The 15,538-nt window shown below is 44.9% G+C and overlaps 1 protein-coding gene across 6 annotated transcripts in view; it reads right to left on the reverse strand.

Annotated features, from left to right (window-relative positions):
* LOC139420219 (histone-lysine N-methyltransferase 2C-like) overlaps positions 1–15,538 on the reverse strand; it is a 229,913-nt gene that overhangs the window by 81,564 nt on the left and 132,811 nt on the right. The gene's annotated exons all lie outside the window — the stretch shown is intronic.

Consider the following 15,538-nt stretch of genomic DNA (forward strand, 5'->3'; position numbering starts at 1 on the left):
GCAACATACGTATGGCAATAAATAGGCCATAGTGACAAAATAATTACAATTTAGCAATTAAACACTGGAGTGATAGATGTGCTGAAGATGAATGTGCAAGTAGAGATACTGGGGTGCAAAGGAGCAAAAACATTATTATTATTTTTTTTAAATAACAGTAGGGTGATGAGGTAGTTGGATGGGCTATGTACAGTACTAACCCTAACCCTAACCCTATGTACAGGTGCAGTGATCTGTGAGCTGCTCAAAGTTAGTGAGGGAGATATGAGTCTCCAGCTTCAGTGATTTTGTTTTATATGTGCAAAGTAGTTCAAACACGGTCAGTTCCACTTTAACCTCTCTGCGCACCGAACCCGTTAGCGGGATGAAATTCGACAACATACGGGGATCGCTACATAAATAGTCATATTAAACATTCATGAAAATACAAGTGTCTCACATGTTTCGAAAGCCTAGAATCTTGCTAATCCAACTGCGTTGTCAGATTTTTTTTAAAGGATTTACTGTGAAAGAATACGATGTGATTATCTGAGGATAGAGCCCCATAAAAAACAACTATTTCAACCAGCACAGGCGTAACAAAATCACAAACTGCAATAAAATTGATTGTTTACCTTTGACGATCTTCCTCTGTTTGCAATCCCAATGCTCATTGTTACAAATGAATGGTCTTTTCTTTGATAAAATCAATTTTTATAGCCTAACACGAAACATTTTGTGAACCGCTTGTGTCGTGAATTCCGTCTCATTCCATTTTCGACGACACATTCGGAGTAAATACACACAATAAACGTGACTTTTCCAGTCATGTTTGGTTTCATTGCAATCAACTGGTTTGTTTGTAACACAACCAAACGTGATGGGTCATTTCGTGGGACGTATTGACTGAAAGAAACCGATTTGACGACAACAAGTAATGACATCATTGTGCACCAATGATATGACCGCTGTTTCGTTGATTGACTGGATTTTAACCCAATGACCACTGATCGTCTTGAAATCTAGCTGGGTAGATAGCCAATGAGCTGAGGTAAACGGCAATATGTAATGTTTATGTGTTGGAAGACCAACCGATGTAGTAAACTCCGGCGTAAAGAGGGTCATTCACCATTGAAGTTTCATAAAGGAAGGAGCAACACATGTTACGCACAGCGTTGTTTTGGTAAAGCGCATCTTCAGCTGTTTATATATCAATCAGTATGGCGACTAGGTCAGGGAAAGCTAAATCTAAGTCTAGATATACAGATGTACACACAATTTTAGAAGAAATTGATCGGGAAAGTGAGACAGAGATTGCTGTTGTAATGTATGCTAATGCCGTTGTTTGAAATTAATAATATAAAAATATTATGCGATTTTTTTACATTTTAGTAGCAATATATAAAAATGTAATGTAATGAAATGTGAGATCCGTGTGTCTGCCGCCCCACCCCACCCCCACATGAAATAGCCTATTTGAGGCTGTTGAGGGGAGGGCAGGCCCACAACAATGGCCAAAGTGAAATGGAGACAGTAGATACAGCTGGTCTGTTGTAATATAATAAAAAGACAGTAGACCTAGCTGGTCTATAATAATATATTCAACCGTATGTTCCCTGTACTCTATATACATCTGTTTATTATGCCTGTTGATACAGGGCTCATATGTGAAACTATTCTAACTGAACATTGTCTTTCACAGTGACACTGACTCCGAATGGGAGCCCCCAGTGCCAAGGTGTCCATCCCCCACTGAAGCTGGTTCATCCAGCTCCTGCCACAAGTGGTGTTCATCTGCCCAAATGTATTTCTTCAGGCATGGATGTGCCTCAGGGCCAAAAGGGCACAGCATGGAGGCGTCGCTGTGTTCTTTCAAAATGAAGTCCCCCATCACCTGCACCACATGCTTGGTGACCCTCTGCTTTACAGCAGAAAGAGACTGCTATGGCACCTGGCATCAGCAGCACAATATTGTGTAGAGGACTGAGGGTCTTCCAAATATGGAAAGTGTTATTTTGTAAATGTATATATATATTTTTCATGTTTTTCCTCCATTTTTGGGGTGTGTGTGTTAGAATACCATTTTGGTATTTTGTATATAGTTATTCCATTCAAAATGTATAACTTCACCAATTTGGCCACTTGGGTACATGATAAATGTCATGTAGCACACTCATTTTGGAAGTTATTATTCTGAAACTTTGCACAAGTACTGTTGCCCTCTTATGTTTTTCACTGAAATTGTCCCCATCATCCTATCTGAATGTTTGTTTTGTCTTGTTCATTTTAAAGATGATACAACAATAAAAATGAAAAAAATGTATGGTTTTTTCATTGTATTATCTAAACCAGATCTATTGTGTTATATTCTCCTACATTCAATTCACATTTACACAAACTTCAGAGTGTTTTCTTTCAAATTAAATCAAGAATATGCATATCTTTGGTTCTGAGCCTGAGCTACAGGCAGATAGATTTGGGTATGTCTTAAGGCTGAAATTAAAAAAAGTAGGGGGGTAGCTGTAAGAGGTTAAAGAAGGCCTGTTTAAGTCCAAAATGTCACAAATATTCAAAATTATATGAATTCATTCTCAATTATGCTTTAAAATACAACAATCCTTCCTCCAAAGGACCATTCTATGGATGACATTTAGTGAAAATCCAAAACATGGTATTTTTCTGTCCTGGTCTCGTGAGGAATCACTCAATAGCAGTGATATCAGCTTACATTCTAGTATTCACATCCTCTCCATCTACTATAGATAGACCTCAGGGCATGATCATTGTTTTCCAATAAGAAAAATATGTGTGAAATGCAGGAATAATAATATGGTAAGCTTCATTTCAAGACTCTTTAGTACTCACTGTATCTAAGCCTATGTTCCAATGCAAAAAATAGGCGATTGGGGAGAAGTGCCCTTTTCAATTTCTTAAAATATTAACAAACACTACATCCTAGTTCATTTTCCCTGCAACTACCATTCACATTACCCTGGGAGCTGGTCTGAAAAAGGCCCCCACCCTCCATTTCTGCCTCTCGCTCCTTGCGTCCATGCTTCCCTCTTTTTCTTCTTCCCCTCCTCACATTGGAGGATCAGCACATGCAGTCAAACCCACACAGAAAGGCGTCCCCATGACAACCCCTGTTTAGAAGACCCCCGCTCTCATTAGAACGCCGAGGCAATGGTTTCAGGCAGAACATAACAGTCCCAGCAAATCAGGTGAGAGATTAGAGTGCGAGAGAGAGAGCGAGCAAGAGAAAGAGTTAACAAACCCATTGTGTTTGGCCTGCAATGAAACTCTTAGCAAACTAAATGGAATGAAATGGAAGGGTGTGAGACTACACCAGTGGGGGAGTCAGAGTGTGCAAAGTTCAATGTGTAACTGAGTTATAAGGCCTGGGGACCCACCTTGAACTCTAGTACTACAGTACCACATCTCACTGGGAGGTTCACCAAAAATGACTTGAGACAAATTACCCCCCCTCTCCTATCGACCAATCAGACGAGTGGGAACTCGTAGCTTTAGCGATCACAGTTTGGTGACCGCCCAGAAGAAATCAGGGGACCCCCGTTGATGACATCAATGGTTGGGAATGCACTCAGTATGATCAGGGATCCGTTAAGGGCATAGTGAACACACAGGGAAGACAAGCTGAGCCTCTTGATTAGACTTACATGGGAATGTCATTGGGAACAAAGCACACCTGCTAAATACTGACATGCCAATATGATGGATTTATAGAGCCTCAATTATCCATCCAATCAAAACTCTGTCCTTTGGGGGGGGGGGGGGGATAAATGTATGCATTCAGATGATAATATGCTTATAGTCTGTGTCATTGTAGAGGTAGGAGGAGATGCATCAGAAAAGGAGATATGGAGACAAGAGGAGTGGCTGTTTTAATCCTCTCCAGTGGTAAATACACCAGCGTCTCTCCATCTCTGTCTCTTTGCTGCTGCTGCCGTGGTGAATAGATGCCCGCCGTTCACGCTCGACTAGCACAGATGGGAGAGGGGGGGGGGGGGGGTGACGAGGCCAGAGCATCCCATTGGCTGAGCCCGGGCAGCTATTTTTAACTTGCGGCAGAACCGCCACTGTCTCCTGAGATGTCTCTCCTCTCCCCCCCCTCCCCCAAGAGAGCCGTACTGCAGCAAGAACATCTCAACACCACCACAGAACAGCCAGACAAGGCTGGATTCCCTTCACACTTCAATTCTCCACCCATACTCCTATTATGCTGCTGGGCTGTTAGTTTCTCATAGAGAATAATGAAGAGTATGGGTTTGAGTCCCGCTGGGACCTCCCATAGGAAAATGCATGTATGACTTGAACAAGGGTCTGCTAAATGGCATATATCATTATATTATATTATAGAAAGAGCACCTATATATGATTATCTATAGACTATCTATCTATACTAGACTCTTCACATTGTTTCCTCAATCATATGGTTGACATTGATACGTTGTGTACTTAGTACAGTTCACAATCAAGTTTCACCTTCGGTAAGAATTTTTAATAGGCCTCATACAAGACAGTACTTCTGCATTGTATTTCTGGTAGCTACAGACGCGACGACCACTAGAACGATGTAGTAACTGTAATGTAACGGGAGCAGTCTGAACTTGCCTCGGTTGACAAGCAGGGTGTGTCCCAAATAGTGCACTACTTTTGACCATAGTCCCTATGGGCCCTGGTCAAAAGTATTGCCCTACATAGGAAACCGGGTGTAGTTTGGGACGCAATCTGCAACGAAAGGTTTTTGCTTGAATCAGACCCTTGACATTGAGGCAAGAGATCCCATTGTCTGGAGGGTAAACAAAAAAAACTGTGTTGCTGAAGTTCCAATCACACAGTGCCACACACACACAGTGCCACACACACACAGTGCCACACACACACAGTGCCACACACACACAGTGCCACACATACACAGCGCCACACATACACAGCGCCACACATACACAGCGCCACACACACACACAGCGCAACACACACACACAGCGCCACACACACACACAGCGCCACACACACACACAGCGCCACACACACACACAGCGCCACACACACACACACAGCACCACACACACAGCGCCACACACACACAGTGCCACACACACAGCGTCACACATACAGTGCCACACACACAGCGCCACACACACAGCGCCACACACACACACACACAGCGCCACACACACACAGCGCCACAAACACACAGCGCCACACACACACAGCGCCACACACACACAGCGCCACACACACACAGTGCCACACACACAGTGCCACACACACACACAGCGCAACACACACACACAGCGCCACACACACACACAGCACCACACACACACACACAGCGCCACACACACAGCGCCACACACACAGCGCCACACACACAGCGCCACACACACAGCGCCACACACACACAGTGCCACACACACAGCGTCACACATACAGTGCCACACACACAGCGTCACACATACAGTGCCACACACACAGCGCCACACACACACACACACAGCGCCACACACACACAGCGCCACACACACACAGCGCCACACACACACAGCGCCACACACACACACACAGCGCCACACACAGACACACACACACACACACACACACACACACAGCGCCACACACACACAGCGCCACACACACACACACAGCGCCACACACACACACAGCGCCACACACACACACACACACAGCGCACACACACACACACACACACACAGCGCCACACACACACACAGCGCCACACACACACACAGCGCCACACACACACACAGCGCCACACACACACACACACACACACACACACACACACACACACAGCGCACACACACACACACACACACAGCGCCACACACACACACACACAGCACACACACACACACACACACACACACACACACACACACACACACACAGCGCCACACACACACACACACAGTGCCACACACACAATAGCCTCAGCTGCCCTGGCTAGATAGAGACAAGCGCTGTGACGATACCAGTATCGATGGCAAAAATGAAAATACGAAGCACACCAGACTCTTTTGCCCTTTAAAAAATGTGCCATATGTAAAATATTGAGTGCTTGGAAAACAAATAATTGTGACTGTATGACAACCTAATGATGTTTGTTTCCAAGATTAGGGCTGTAAAATCCGCATCGTAGATTTTTTTCGTAGCCACGACACTAATGAGTATCGTGATACTGTATCGTACCGGCCCTAATAGAGCGAGACGGGATCGGAGAAAGAAAGAGTGATAGAGGACCAGTGAAAAAAAAGAGCCGACAGGCTAGACAGAAAGTGTGAAAAGAAGACTTCGGCTCTGACTGAGCGACACCTCCCCCCTCTCCCCCACCTCCTAGCCATCACGCAGTCCCAGGATTTCAGCCTAGGGAGAGACCTTCCACCTCTTCTACCTCCGCCGCTCCAAGCAGCACAAAAATAGAGGGCAGGGGGAAGGGAGAACGAACGAGACAGTATGAGCCAAGGAGAAAGAGAGCGAGAGTGCGAGGTAAGGCAGAAAACGCGAGACAGATCAAGATGGGAATGCACGAAAGGGCTCCAAAGAGAACATTAGCTCTGCCACTGATGATAAATAGTTTGTGTGTAGGTGACTAATAAAAGTCTGGTTAACCCACAGTGGGCTGTGGCAGACAGTGGCACCAGCAGGTAAGTGGTTAGCCAGTGGGGTCAAAGACCACCCCCACTCCAGAGGGGCCCATCCCCGACCTCATTGGCTAAGCACACTCCAGCCCCAACCTCTGACACCCCAGATCGATACACAGCCATGTCTCTCCTGACAGCATGGAGAAAGGGAGTATTCCCTCTCAATGCAAAGCTGTTGCACTGAGTTATTCAGCCATGAATGTTTGAGGTTGTGTGGAGTTGGTGTGTGTGTGTGTCTGTTTGTGGAATTTTAGGTAATAGAGTCAGATAAGGCACAAAGCAAAGCTCAGGTAATAGTGTTATTGGTCAGTGGGCCAGAATGAGTTACACAGTTCTGCATTAGCAACTGCGGATGCATGTACAGCGCATTCGGAAAGTATTCAGACCCCTTGAATTTTTCCACATTTTGTTACGTTACAGCCTTATTCTATAATGGATTCAATAGTTTTTTTCCCCTCATCAATCAACACACGATAAAGCAATGACAAAGCAAAAACAGTTTTTTTTAGAACATTAAAATGGAATATCAGATTTACATTAGTATTCAGACCCTTTACTCAATACTTTGTTGAAGCATCTTTGGCAGCGATTACAGCCTCGAGTCTTCTTGGGTATGACACTACAAGCTTGGCACACCTGTATTTGGGGAGTTAATCCCATTCATCTCTGCAGATGCTCTCAAACTCTGTCAGGTTGGATGGGGAGTGTCGCTGCATGGCAATTTTCAGGTCTCTCCAGAGATGTTTGGTCAGGTTCAAGTCCAGTCCCTGGCTGGGCCACTCAAGGACATTCAGAGACTCGTCCCAAAGCTACTCCTGCATTGTCTTAGCTGTGTGCTTAGGGTCGTTGTCTTGTTGGTAGGTGAACTTTCGCCCCAGTCTGAAATTCTGAATGCTCTGGAGCAGATTTTCATCAAGGAACTCTGTACTTGATGAGGACAAGTCTCCCAGTCCCTGCCGCTGAAAAACATCCCCACAGCATGATGTTGCCACCACCATGCTTCACCGTAGGGATGGTGCCTGGTTTCCTCCAGACATGACGCTTGGCATTCAGGCCAAAGAGTTCAATCTTGGTTTCATCAGACCAGAGAATCTTGTTTCTCATGGTCTAACGACAAGTGGGTTGTCATGTGCTTTTTACTGAGGAGTGGCTTCCGTCTGGCCACTCTACCATAAAGGCCTGATTGGTGGAGTGTTGCAGAGATGGTTGTCCTTCTCCACAGAGGAACTCTGGAACTCTGTCAAAGTGACCACCGGGTTCTTGGTCAACTCCCTGACCAAGGGGGTTCTCCCCTAACTTCACAGTTTGGCCGGGCAGCACGCCAGCTCTCGGAAGAAACTTGGTGGTTGCAAACTTCTTCCATTTAAGAATGATGGAGGCCACTGTGTTCTTGGGGACCTTCAATGCCACAGAAATGTTTTTGTACCCTTCCCCAGGTCTGTGCATCGACACAATATTGTCTCGGAGCTCTGAGGACAATTCCTTTGACCTCATGGCTTGATTTTTTTCTCTGACATGCACGGTCAACTGTGGGACCTTATATAGAACTGGTGTGTGCCTTTCCAAATCATGTCCAATCAAGTTGTGGAAACATCTCAAGGATGATAAATGGAAACAGGATGCACCTGAGCTCAATTTCATAGCAAATGGTCTGAATACTTATTTAAATAAGGTATTTCTGTTGATGTATAAAATAGAGGTCGACCGATTATGATTTTTCAACGCCGATACCGATTATTGGAGGACAAAAAAATACGATACCGATTAATCGGACGATTTTTTTAAATGTATTTGTAATAATGACAATTACAACAATACTGAACGAACACTTATTTTAACTTAATATAATACATCAACAAAATCAATTTAGCCTCAAATAAATAATGAAACATGTTCAATTTGGTTTAAATAATGCAAAAACAAAGTGTTGGAGAAGAAAGTAAAAGTGCAATAAAAGTGTAAGTCCATATAAGAAAGCTAACGTTTCAGTTCATTGCTCAGAACATGAGAACATATGAAAGCTGGTGGTTCCTTTTAACATGAGTCTTCAATATTCCCAGGTAAGAAGTTTAAGGTTGTAGTTATTATAGGAATTATAGGACTATTTCTCTCTATACCCTTTGTATTTCATATACCTTCTTATAGGCACTTTAGTATTGCCAGTGTAACAGTATAGCTTCCGTCCCTCTCCTCGCTCCTACCTGGGCTCGAACCAGGAACACAACGACAACAGCCACCCTCGAAGCAGCGTTACCCATGCAGAGCAAGGGAAAAAACTACTCCAAGTCTTAGAACGAGTAACGTTTGAAACGCTATTAGCGCGCACCCCGCTAACTAGCTAGCCATTTCACATCGGTTACACCAGCCTAATCTCGGGAGTTGATAGGCTTGGAGTCATAAACAGCTCAATGCTTGAAGCATTGCAAAGAGCTGCTGGCAAAACGCACGAAAGTGCTGTTTGAATGAATGCGTACGAGCCTGCTGCTGCCTACCATCGCTCAGTCAGACTTCTATATCAAATCATAGACTTAACTATAACATAATAACACACAGAAATACGAGCCTTTGGTCATTAATATGGTAGAATCCGGAAACTATCATTTCGAAAAACAAAATGTTTATTCTATCAGTGAAATACGGAACCGTTCTGTATTTTATCTAACGGGTGGCATCCATAACTCTAAATATTCCTGTTACATTGCACAACCTTCAATGTTATGTCATAATTACGTAAAATTCTGGCAAATTAGTTCGGAACGAGCCAGGTGGCCCAAACTGTTGTATATACCCCGACTCTGCGTGCAATGAACGCAAGAGAAGTGACACAATTTCACCTGGTTAATATTGCCTGCTAACCTGGATTTCTTTTAGCTAAATATGCAGGCTTAAAAATATATACTTCTCTTGATTTTAAGAAAGGCATTGATGTTTATGGTTAGGTACAGTCGTGCAACGATTGTGCTTTTTTCGCAAATGTGCTTTTGTTAAATCATCCCCCGTTTGGCAAAGTTGGCTGTCTTTGTTAGGAAGAAATAGTCTTCACACAGTTTGCAACGAGCCAGGCGGCTCAAACTGCTGCATATACCCTGACTCTGTTGCAAGAGAAGTGACACATTTTCCTTAGTTAAAAAAATTCAAGTTAGCAGGCAATATTAACTAAATATGCCGGTTTAAAATATAAACTTGTGTATTGATTTTAAGAAAGGAATTGATGTTTATGGTTAGGTACACATTGGAGCAACGACAGTCCTTTTTCGCACCGCATCGATTATATGCAACGCAGAACACGCTAGATAAACTAGTAATATCATCAACCATGTGTAGTTAACTAGTGATCATGATTGATTGATAGGTTTAATGCTAGCTAGCATGAGTTTAATGCTACTTACCTTGGCTTCTTACTGCATTCGCGTAACAGGCAGGCTCCTCGTGGAGTGCAATGTAAGGCAGGTGGTTAGAGCGTTGGACTAGTCAACCGTAAGGCTTCAAGATTGAATCCCCAAGCTGACAAGGTAAAAATCTGTTGTTCTGCCCCTGAACAAGGCAGTTAACCCACTGTTCCTAGTCCGTCATTGGAAATAAAAATGTGTTCTTAACTGACTTGCCTAGTTAAATAAAGGTGTAAATCAGCCAAATCGGTGTCCAAAAATACCGATTTCTGATTGTTATGAAAACTTGAAATTGGCCCTAATTAATCAGCCATTCCGGTTAATTGGTCGACCTCTAGTATAAATTTGAAAACATTTTTAACAACCTGTTTTTTGCTTTGTCATTATGGGGTATTGTGATGTATTGTGATGTCATTGTGGGGTATTGTGATGTCATTGTGGGGTATTGTGATGTCATTGTGGGGTATTGTGTGTAGATTGATGAGGGCTAAACATTTATCTAATCCATTTTACAATAAGGCTGTAAGGTAACAAAATGTGGAGAAATAAAACAGGGTCCGACTACTTTCCAAATGCACAATACATGTAAACATGTAAATGGTGTGTGTGTCGACAAAATTAAATATTACTGTATGCATGTGAAAAACGACTGCAAAAGTGAACATGAATGTAGGCCTAGGAGTCTAGCCTAGTGTATACAGCTTGATGTGGTGTTGTGTCTGCACCCGCTAGGACATGTGACAGGAACAGGATGGAGAGAGGCAGGGGGTGGGGATGAGAGAGGCAGGGGAGGAGAGGGGCATGGGGTGGGAAAGAGAGCGACAGAGCGAGAGCGCGACCGAGAGAGCGAGAAAGAGCGACAGAGCGAGAACGCGCTAGAGAGCACAAACAGAGAGAGAGAGACATATGGAACAAACAGAGAGAGAGAGAGAGGGGGGATGGTTTCTTCCTCTCCCTGTGCTACTCTGCAGCCTGTTTTGGCCCGGGCCCAGAATTCTGCTGCTTCTGGCAACCTGGTTCCACAAAGGAAAGGCCCATGGCTACGGTGAGTAACGAACACATCCTATCCCATCATCACTCAACTTGTCCCAAGCATGTATGCGACCGCACACACAGTGACGCGCTTGAATATATGCATGCACATCCCAGTTGTACACACTAACACACACACAAACACACACAGGCAGGCACGCAGAGACAGGCATGCACAGACAGACAGGCACACACAGACAGGCACACACAGACAGGCACACACAGACAGACAGACAAGACAGACAGGCACACACAGAGACACGCCTGCACAGACAGAGACACGCCCGCACAGACAGACAGATAAGCCCTCCAAAGAGACAGACAGGACACGACCGCACAAACAGACAGGCAGACAGGCCGACACGCACACCCGCCGACAGACAGGCTAGAAGACAGTGTAGAGAGGTGATGGGGTGGATAGAAGACAGTATAGAGAGGTGATGGGTGGCTAGAAGACAGTGTAGAGAGGTGATGGGGTGGATAGAAGACAGTGTAGAGAGGTGATGGGGTGGATAGAAGACAGTGAAGAGTGGTGATGGGGTGGATAGAAGACAGTGTAGAGAGGTGATGGGGTGGATATAAGACAGTGAAGAGTGGTGAAGGTGATGGGGTGGATAGAAGACAGTGTAGAGAGGTGATGGGGTGGCTAGAAGACAGTGTAGAGGTGATGGGGTGGATAGAAGACAGTGTAGAGAGGTGATGGGGTGGATAGAAGACAGTGTAGAGAGGTGATGGGGTGGATAGAAGACAGTGTAGAGGTGATGGGGTGGCTAGAAGACAGTGTAGAGAGGTGATGGGGTGGATAGAAGACAGTGAAGAGTGGTGATGGGGTGGATAGAAGACAGTGTAGAGTGGTGATGGGGTGGATAGAAGACAGTGAAGAGAGGTGATGGGGTGGATAGAAGACAGTGTAGAGAGGTGATGGGGTGGCTAGAAGACAGTGTAGAGAGGTGATGGGGTGGATAGAAGACAGTGTAGAGAGGTGATGGGGTGGATAGAAGACAGTGAAGAGTGGTGATGGGGTGTATAGAAGACAGTGAAGAGTGGTGATGGGGTGTATAGAAGACAGTGTAGAGTGGTGATGGGTTGGATAGAAGACAGTGAAGAGTGGTGATGGGTTGGATAGAAGACAGTGAAGAGTGGTGATGGGTTGGATATAAGACAGTGAAGAGTGGTGATGGGTTGGATAGAAGACAGTGAAGAGTGGTGATGGGTTGGATAGAAGACAGTGAAGAGTGGTGATAGGTTGGATAGAAGACAGTGAAGAGTGGTGATGGGGTGGATAGAAGACAGTGTAGAGTGGTGATGGGTTGGATAGAAGACAGTGAAGAGTGGTGATGGGGTGGATAGAAGACAGTGAAGAGTGGTGATGGGGTGGATAGAAGACAGTGAAGAGAGGTGATGGGGTGGATAGAAGACAGTGTAGAGAGGTGATGGGGTGGATAGAAGACAGTGTAGAGAGGTGATGGGTGGATAGAAGACAGTGAAGAGAGGTGATGGGGTGGATAGAAGACAGCGTAGAGAGGTGATGGGGTGGATAGAAGACAGTGTAGAGGTGATGGGGTAGCTAGAAGACAGTGTAGAGAGGTGATGGGGTGGATAGAAGACAGTGAAGAGTGGTGATGGGGTGGATAGAAGACAGTGTAGAGAGGTGATGGGGTGGATAGAAGACAGTGTAGAGAGGTGATGGGGTGGATAGAAGACAGTGTAGAGGTGATGGGGTGGATAGAAGACAGTGTAGAGAGGTGATGGGGTGGATAGAAGACAGTGTAGAGAGGTGATGGGGTGGATAGAAGACAGTGAAGAGTGGTGATGGGGTGGATAGAAGACAGTGTAGAGAGGTGATGGGGTGGATAGAAGACAGTGAAGAGTGGTGATGGGGTGGATAGAAGACAGTGAAGAGAGGTGATGGGGTGGATAGAAGACAGTGTAGAGAGGTGATGGGTTGGATAGAAGACAGTATAGAGAGGTGATGGGGTGGATAGAAGACAGTGTAGAGAGGTGATGGGGTGGATAGAAGACAGTGTAGAGAGGTGATGGGGTGGATAGAAGACAGTGTAGAGAGGTCTTGGGGTGGATAGAAGACAGTGTAGAGAGGTGATGGGGTGGATAGAAGACAGTGTAGAGAGGTGATGGGGTGGATAGAAGACAGTGTAGAGAGGTGATGGGGTGGATAGAAGACAGTGTAGAGAGGTGATGGGGTGGATAGAAGACAGTGTAGAGAGGTGATGGGGTGGATAGAAGACAGTGTAGAGAGGTGATGGGGTGGATAGAAGACAGTGTAGAGAGGTGATGGGGTGGATAGAAGACAGTGTAGAGAGGTCATGGGGTGGATAGAAGACAGTGTAGAGAGGTGATGGGGTGGATAGAAGACAGTGTAGAGAGGTGATGGGGTGGATAGAAGACAGTGTAGAGAGGTGATGGGGTGGATAGAAGACAGTGTAGAGAGGTGATGGGGTGGATAGAAGACAGTGTAGAGAGGTGATGGGGTGGATAGAAGACAGTGTAGAGAGGTGATGGGGTGGATAGAAGACAGTGTAGAGAGGTGATGGGGTGGATAGAAGACAGTGTAGAGAGGTGATGGGGTGGATAGAAGACAGTGTAGAGAGGTGATGGGGTGGATAGAAGACAGTGTAGAGAGGTGATGGGGTAGATAGAAGACAGTGTAGAGAGGTGATGGGGTGGATAGAAGACAGTGTAGAGAGGTGATGGGGTGGATAGAAGACAGTGTAGAGAGATGATGGGGTGGATAGAAGACAGTGTAGAGAGGTGATGGGGTGGATAGAAGACAGTGTAGAGAGGTGATGGGGTGGATAGAAGGAGAGAGAAGAGGAGAGAAGAGGAAATCACAACAACTCTGCACTGCAATTCATCTGGGTGCCAAGCAGGCTGGGAACAGGGTCCATTTTAATTTGGCCAGGTAATAACTAGGTCTGTGACGTTAACAGTATCCCAATTTCAGTGGCAAAAATGAAAACATCAAGCAAACCTAACTCTTTGCTGCTTTAATAACCTGCTGTATGTAACATATTTTGTGCTGTAGTTTAGAAAATAAATACATTTGACTCTGGATGACAACATAATGTTTGTTTCCAACATTAGGGCAGTTCCGCTTCGTGTTTTGTTCCTTGCCACGATACTAACGAGTACTGGGATACTGGTAACGTCCCAGACCTAGTAATAAATATTTTGAGGGAAATCAGATTGGTTTTTAGCTGGTGGTGCGGGGCCAGCCCATGATAGGTCACCAGCTGGTTCTGTGTATACAGGAAGCCAGTAATTGAAGCATTTCTCTCCCGCTACACCCAGCCTGGCTCTGTGAGAGATGATGTGGATGGAGAGGATTCAATGCTGTGTGGACCTTCAATTTGGTGATGACCAGAATTGCACAGCATCATCCAAAAAGACATTACAAAACCTAAAGAGATATTGTCCAAAAATATGTTCAGGACAGTTAATTGTTAGGTAGTGCCAAATAGTCAACAGCACTATTCCACATAGTCAACAACAAGAGCACGGCACTATTCCACATAGTCAACAACAAGAGCACGGCACTATTCCACATAGTCAATGAGACTACAGCACTATTGCACATAGTCAATGAGACTACAGCACTACAGCACATAGTCAATGAGACTACAGCACTACAGCACATAGTCAATGAGACTACAGCACTACAGCACATAGTCAATGAGACTACAGCACTACAGCACATAGTCAATGAGACTAGAGCACTATTGCACATAGTCAATGAGACTACAGCACTATTGCACATAGTCAATGAGACTACAGCACATAGTCAATGAGACTACAGCACTACAGCACATAGTCAATGAGACTACAGCACTACAGCACATAGTCAATGAGACTACAGCACTATTGCACATAGTCAATGAGACTACAGCACTATTCCACATAGTCAATGAGACTACAGCACTACAGCACATAGTCAATGAGACTACAGCACTACAGCACATAGTCAATGAGACTACAGCACTACAGCACATAGTCAATGAGACTACAGCACTATTGCACATAGTCAATGAGACTACAGCACTATTCCACATAGTCAATGAGACTACAGCACTACAGCACATAGTCAATGAGACTACAGCACTATTGCACATAGTCAATGAGACTACAGCACTATTGCACATAGTCAATGAGACTACAGCGCTATTGCACATAGTCAATGAGACTACAGCACTACAGCACATAGTCAATGAGACTACAGCACTATTGCACATAGTCAATGAGACTACAGCACTACAGCACATAGTCAATGAGACTACAGCACTATTGCACATAGTCAATGAGACTACAGCACTACAGCACATAGTCAATGAGACTACAGCACTATTGCACATAGTCAATGAGACTACAGCACTACAGCACATAGTCAATGAGACTACAGCACTACAGCACATAGTCAATGAGACTACAGCGCTATTG

Source organism: Oncorhynchus clarkii, chromosome 11, assembly GCF_045791955.1.
Source record: "Oncorhynchus clarkii lewisi isolate Uvic-CL-2024 chromosome 11, UVic_Ocla_1.0, whole genome shotgun sequence".
Taxonomy (NCBI): Eukaryota; Metazoa; Chordata; class Actinopteri; order Salmoniformes; family Salmonidae; genus Oncorhynchus; species Oncorhynchus clarkii.